Source organism: Lepisma saccharinum, chromosome 2, assembly GCF_977018435.1.
Source record: "Lepisma saccharinum chromosome 2, izLepSacc3.1, whole genome shotgun sequence".
Lineage (NCBI taxonomy): Eukaryota > Metazoa > Arthropoda > Insecta > Zygentoma > Lepismatidae > Lepisma > Lepisma saccharinum.
Window position 1 is genome coordinate 53539027 of NC_139230.1, and position 7690 is coordinate 53546716.

The following is a 7690-nucleotide window of genomic DNA, read 5'->3' on the forward strand; positions in this document are numbered from 1 at the left end:
GAGGTCTGTTTTACAAAATAATGCCTGAAATGTATATCTCAGTAACTACGAATGCTAGAGTTACAAATTATAGCCTTTTTTTCTTCAGTAGTCTACGCTATAAACCTGTTGTTGGAAAATAAAAATTTTCATTTGCCAAATAGATGATGAAGACAGTTAAAAAATCTTATTTTCGTATGAAATTTGAATTCAGCCCCCATGTAGGCAATGCCAGAATGCAAGGATTCAAAACAGTGTCTGGCCTGTATATTGCCCAATATGTGTTCCATTCTCGTAGCAAGAAATGTGCATTTGCTGCAGGTACTTTTGGAGAAAAAATATTTTCTATTGTAAGAACCGTCCTTTTTTTGGCAGGAAATTTAAAATTCTGCAAGGTTTTCAGTAAAAATGTATATATCTGTAATTATGAATGCTAGAGTTACAAATTAAAGCTTGTTTTGATCGTCTACTGACTACAAGCATGTGGTTGAAAAAAAGCAAATTTTCACAAAATAGAAGAAGAAAGTTAGAAAATCGTGTTTTTTTTTTACGAAATTTGAAATTCGTTTGCTCCCCATACAGGCAATGCCAAATCAGGAGGGTTCAAAATGGTACCTGCATAGTGCCTGATATGTGTTCCTCATAATGCTGCGGATACTTTTGGAGGAGAAAAAAATATTTCCAATGTGAAAGCTGGGATATCTTTTTTTCAGTGGGAATTTGCCCCCTCCCCCTCAAATATAGCCAGAATCAAATGAAACTTTAGTGTGTAGTAATAGAATGCTCATGGCTCATGTAGCACTCAAAACATGTATCTCCGAGCCTTACTGGAGTCACAGTATATGAAAGAAATGAAGAAAATAAAGTGACATATTTGCATCTTGACATTTAAGGATTAGATCCCGAGGTTCAGGATTCACTGACAAAAAAAAGGGCTGCTTATCAGTTGCCAAGCTGCATTTGTTTCACTGGCTGGATAGGAGGGATGGAGAAAGGGTGGACACCTTGACCTAGTTCCCATAAGCACAGCGAAAAGGTTTGAAACAAAGATTTTAAATTGGTCATTTAAGACAACAGAGAAGAGGGATAAGATGTGACAACATTTCAGATATGAACTGTGGTTTCTGCATAAAAAGGAACAGAACAGGAACTTTTAATCATGGCAAGAACTGTATAATTTGAGGGATGCACATATAGGACATATATATATCCCATTAGGACAAAATATGGTCCATTTCTGCCAGCACACCATTAGGTACACGCACAGAATGAACAATCTACCATGTTGAAAATTCTTTTATCACAGCATCACTGTATACCACAAAACAAGCATAAATGCATCAATTGTACCCGCAATCTTTCATTTTCATCTTGATCCTACAAAACTGTCTTTACTTATTGTAATTGTGTTACAATAGCTGTGCCAACATTTTGATCATCATCTGACCAATATATATATATGTTTAAAAAGGAGAAGAGTTACGTAAACTTTGTGAACACACATAGCCTGTTATGTTGTGAATATATTATATTGATTTATTTTTTAGTGTAGTTGTGAACACCATCAACTGTATGTATATGCAAGTCTATAATTTACAATTAATTTAATATTAAATAGTTGATTGTTTCCTATTTTTTATGAGGCTATTAAAATGCACCTACATTTCCATAGAAGTGCCAATCTCAACATGTTTTGAAACTATTATTATGATCTGTCGCATCAAAGTAGTAGTGGAAATCGTCAAAACCTGAAACATGTAATGGAAATGGGAATTCACGATTGTGATTATATGGTGCCTGCATTTCGAAATCATGAAGGGGTTACCATATTTGTGCATGTATTATATACACTTTTAGCCACAATTTTTGCCCAAATAATGTCACACATGTTATATATGAAATAATTCTAACAGCTCTCATGAAACAATGCATGTTTTCACTGTGTATAATATGTAGTACTGAGTGGCTGTAGTTAAAGTTTCCCTACTCAAAGCCCACTGGAGCCCACTGGCATGATCCAACAACTTTACAATCTACAACTAGGAAAGTCAATTCTTGAACATGAATTGTGCTGCGCATTATATTTGAGATTGAATTGTTTGCAGCTTTTCCCTGTCAAAACCAGAGTGCATGTTATACATGTGTAAATATGATAACTTTGAAATCGCATTACTATATCAGTGCAATTATATTTTGTTAAAATAGCTGAAGTAAGAGTATTTTTACTTATTTACCTTAAATTATGTAGAGAATTGCCCCACATGCTGTTATCAAATTAGCCATGTGCTACAGTTGCTACGTTATATGTCTGTTATTTTATGGTTATTTATTTCATTTTGTACAGTGCAATGTGTGAGTTTACAGTGCAACCATTTTATGTACAATCAAGTTCAAAGATATAGATAGAAATTGTCCATCACTATTTTTCATTAATATTTCTTTTACATCCCATTCAATTATATGAGAACTACAATGTTGTAATCTGCTTTCTTCATGGGTTGTTTCCATTTTAACCTTGCATGTGCAGAAAGGAAAGAACTTAATGAATATGGTGGTAATTAGTTTGGATACATATATCTTTGATACTGACTGTATCATTAATTGTGACAATTAATCAGTTAGGATCACAGAACTGCAATAGTTGTAGAACACTTTATATTTTTTGTTAGATATAAATAGTTTTATATCTAACAACAGATATATGCCTGTCTCCTTGTGAGACTATCATGTATTCTGTCATATTCATGGCAGACTTGTACTTAATTAATAACATTAAACTATCAACATTGTTACTAGTAAACACTGATCTTAACAGTATTTTAATTTTACAGCTAACAATATGTGATTAACAAATGTATTTGTGTATACGTATATGCATTTGTATCACTTTGTATGCATTATATATGTGTATGCAAAATCATTCATGACAAACTGTTCTTTCCTGTTAGTGTGTTTCTTTAAACATTGTTCATGAAAATTTACACTCCTCTTAAATGCATGAATTCCAACAAATATTTCATGATTGTAATTTTAAAACTTAATGAACAACATTTGGCAGGCTCTGTATTGCATGATTCTTTGTTTCTTTGTATTAAAAAAGTATATCAAATAGAGTTTTATGTTCTTGCAGTAGCATGAAAGTTAATCAGTATTCAGTACTTCTAGTAGTAAATTAAATTATGTGTCTTGCATATGCAGCTCTTATTTTACCATATTAGGAACATTATTTCTAACATAACAACGAGTCTTCTACAGAATATTTTTTTATCTTGAGTCCTAAGAAACATGAGAAATAGTAGAGGCAAGTAGAACTGTTGCTTATGTAGTGTGTAGATAAATGTCTGTCCTACAATCACCTACCTAACACATTTTCCATTATTCATTCATAAATCTGGAGGTTTATTGCCGAAAAATATCCTATGATGCAACAGCCCATGAGGACCAAAACTTACCTACTGACTGCTGGCCTCATTCCCATATGCTTCATCCAACCAGGTATGGGGCCACAACCCCCAGTCATTGTTGTATGTTTCCGTGATTGGGGTTTATTGCTGTAGCAACACAAACTTTGTGTGTCTCTATTCTAGGCAAGATGTAGCCGGCCCCCGTGGTGGAGTGGTTAGCACATCGTGCTACAACACCAGAGGTCTTGGGTTTGAATCCCTGCCTGGGCATGGATGTTTGTGAGTGTCCATTCATCAATTTCATCACATCATCACTCATTTCCATCTTCGCAAATGAGCAAAAAGTGGCACAAAAAGTGAAGTAAAACAAAGCAATTCAATCAATCAATCTAGGCAAGATGAATCTAATCTTGACCATCTTCCAGTTTCTTTAAGGTTCATCTCTAACAGTCTTCCTCCATCTTTTTCTTGGTCTTCCTACTACTACTTGGCCCTCTGTCATGTTTCCCTACAAGAATTCTGTAAAGCTCTTCTTTCCTTTCTCATATCATGCATGCCACATGGACTTACTTGATGTAATCATTCTAATATTAGGTGATGAATATGGAGCAGTATGCATTTCAGCATTTTTCTTCATCTCTTTTAGATCCAAATATTTCTCTAAAGATTTTATTTTTCGGAACTTAATTTATGTTCCTTTTTTAGCATAAGGGACCATGTTTCACTTTCATAAAATACTGCAGGTAACATTATTAGTAAAGTTTAACTTTAGATTGTTTTATATTGGATAAGAGGATTCTTGATGCATTCCTAGCAGTGAATATTGGAAGCCTATTCAGAAATCACCTGGTTGATATCTCGAGAAAACCTCTTTATCAAGAGGATGATAGTTTATGAATAGAGAAAAGTAACATGCATTAAGTCTGCTTTTAATTTCCTCTTTAACATAATTTTCATTTGTTAATACTACTCCTGAGCATTTGAATTTATAAACTTATTCAAATGAATTGTTATGAATAAGTAAGTTTTCTACTACTTTTAAGATCGATTCAAAAATTATGGTGAGTGATGAATACATGAAAAATATGAAAGATGAAACAAAAAACTATTATGACCTGGCTGGATTTTTTTCAGAATATTCAGTGTTGAGATCAAATGTTATACAGTTAAGTTGTTCTTGTAATGTTGTTTTGTAATGTAAGTTTTGAAAATAGTTTTTCTGTAATCCCTTGTTGAAAAATGGGGGGTTTGTCTTGGATTCGGAGTACTCTTGCATTCAGAGATATACTGTATTTATTAATATATGAGTCACATAAATTATATATAATAAACACCAACAGTTCATAAAACTCCCCACATATCTGACACACAATGCGAGATTTGTCTTTTGAGTTTGTGTAAAGATGCAGGAATTTAAATTCTAGTTGCAGGTCCATATTGTGCTCTACAAATAACTGAATACACACACAAAGCAATACAACTTGGGAGGAGAGCAAACTTAAACAGTAAACTGCTCTCTGCTCAAACATTTTCGACTACAATGGAACATTTTGATTGTTATGAAATGCTTGAAATGCAGTCTAGCTGTTTTGCACAGTTTTCCCTTGACGCTAGTTTAAAAATTCCACCTTTTATTATTATTATTATTATTATTATTATTATTTAGAGTGAAATGTGTCTCGAAGTTTGGTTTGGTTTCCAAGATTACTCCTAGACTTTATAAAACAGGACAAACAGTGATTTTTAATAATATCGATGAGACGACCGGGACACGTGCCTGTCCCTGTCAAAATGGGACATATGGTCACCCTACTCCAACAGCATCTCTTACGACAGAGTATTGTTGCCATAGCCTGGTATGAAAAAAGTAAAATACTAGCAACAAATGTGTGTCTGTTCTGCATATTTGGATATGTGTTTTACGACCATATAAAAACACTATTTTTCAGTGTTTCTAGCATCGAAGCAAGGCCATAGTGTGAAAATTTTTGATGATGTACAGCAACACACGTGTATGTATTTATCTCTCTCTGTGTGTGTAAGCAAGCCCAGCATGCTCATACCACTTTTTGTTTGGGGGAAAAAGGTGCTGGTACTCCCCATTAGTCAATTTGTTATGGTGAAACAAATTATGTGAATGCAAAATTATCATCAGGACTGCTAAAAAATACTGCACAGTATTCATACATGATATATATTGGTACATATTTATCTAAATTTCTTTCATTGTTATTATTAATTTATATTCTCTTGCTGGTATAGTGTTACATTGTGAACAATGCTAGAGAAAACAACTTATGCACACACACATTATGTTGTTCTGCACATTGAGTTTGTGTTCTTGCCAATCTTTATAAGCTCTGCCCATTGCATTTTTTTGAGTGTGTGGAATACAATATGTTCCTGATATTCACCTTTGAATTCAATAGTCAACTGTTACTTCAAATTGGAGTTGAACTTTTATCAGTGGTCAATAGTATACTGAGTTTACAAACTCAGTAACTTATGAATCGGATATATAATGCATGAATTGATTTACTTAAGATGTAGGCACCAGAATGTTTGTTGAACTTTGAGGTACAAAGAAATAAAACTACACCACTTATACAACTTGCAGTACAAAATGTACTGGTGGTTTCATCTTGTTGCACTATTGTTGCTTTTGTACAACCAATGTAAGTGCTCCATTTTATCTCAGACTTAATCCCTTTCATGCTGATGAGAAAGTAGACCTGTCTTACATGTCTTTTTGCATAGAAACATCATTAAGAATAACAGTAGGCTGAATTTTAAAATTTAGATATTCTTTCTTTCTTCTCAAATTTCATGCTTTTCATAAATTGGGCTGTTGTAATGATATCCTAAGATTGGAAAAACTAGTCAGAGATGTAGATACTTAGAAAATATTTAAGTTCTTATGATAACAGAAAGAGCATGAAATGTAATAAGTATTTAGTATACTCTTTTTACTTCTATATATTTTGTATCTCTGAAAAATCTGTGTAATTGTTAGATAGTACTAATCATAACATTACTGCATGTAAGATAGTAGCCAAGTGATATTAACAAATGAAAAATGTTATTGAAGCACACACTTAAATACATACACCCACACACATATATAAATACACCCAGTGGTATTTTTCAGGGAAAAAAATGTTCCAGTTCTCTTCATAAGTAGGTTGGTTATGCTGAGACAAATGAGTATGATGCAACGTTAATCCTACAAGCTACTAAATATGCTGTAGTATATTTATACATGATTGTATGTTTGTATATATTTCACTATATTTCTTTCATTAATGCAACCATATTAGCTTTTTATCCTTACCTTGGAAAAAAAAGTACCAGTATGGCATACCACATTGTGTACTTCTAGGAAAAAGGAAAAAGCACTGTGTGTATATATATTGCAATTGCTCAAAATAGTTAGGGAACCAAGAGAGTTACAGTGGTATTGATACTAGAAGACACTGGGTGTGGGGAGCACCCTCCTGGAAAATGTATATTTCATACACATAATTTCATTTTAATCACAGTCATTTGTCATTTATTGTAAGTATGTTGCAGGAACATGATAACTGCACACTGAAGGAGTGATTTTTTGAAGGGACAAAATATTATGAGGGGAGAAATGTGCCTCATTTGCCCCCCCCAATCCTTGCTGCCCCTCCTTTGGAGGAAAAAAAACAACCTGTGGACATCCATGGTCACAGTACATGATATACTAAAGGGTGATGTATCCTGGCCTGGGCATTGGTGTTCTTTGTGAGTGTCCCTTCATCAATTTCATCACTCATCCTCATAATCACGATTAGCCAAAAATAGCAGAAAAGCTATGCTAAAAAAAAAACAAAAAACTAAAGAGCAAAGTGCATATCAGCAAATTGCAAAGCAAACATCATGCTATCGGGAACTGACCTCTAGTAGGGTGTTTTGTCTCCCCAGACAGCTAACACCACCGCAAACATTGTCGCACAGAATTGATAATGAGATCTTGCCACTCCTCAATTAGTGAGTTTTAACCATGGTGGTCTAGTTGGTATGGTGGGAGACCCGGGGTGGGTGATCTAAGATCTAAACTTTTCCAGCCATGTCCCTGCAAAAAAGTGGCCCTGGGGCTCACCTAGCCTCAAATAAATGGGTACCTGGGTAAAGGCAGTTTTTAGAGTATGCTCACTACACCATATGCTCAATGCCCTCCTCCAGAAGCATGTTGTCCACCCTTTGAGCTCTGTGAGAGAGACTATTGTTCCATGAAAAGGAACATTTCACCTGGCAGCATGTGACATGGCAATGAGTCAGAG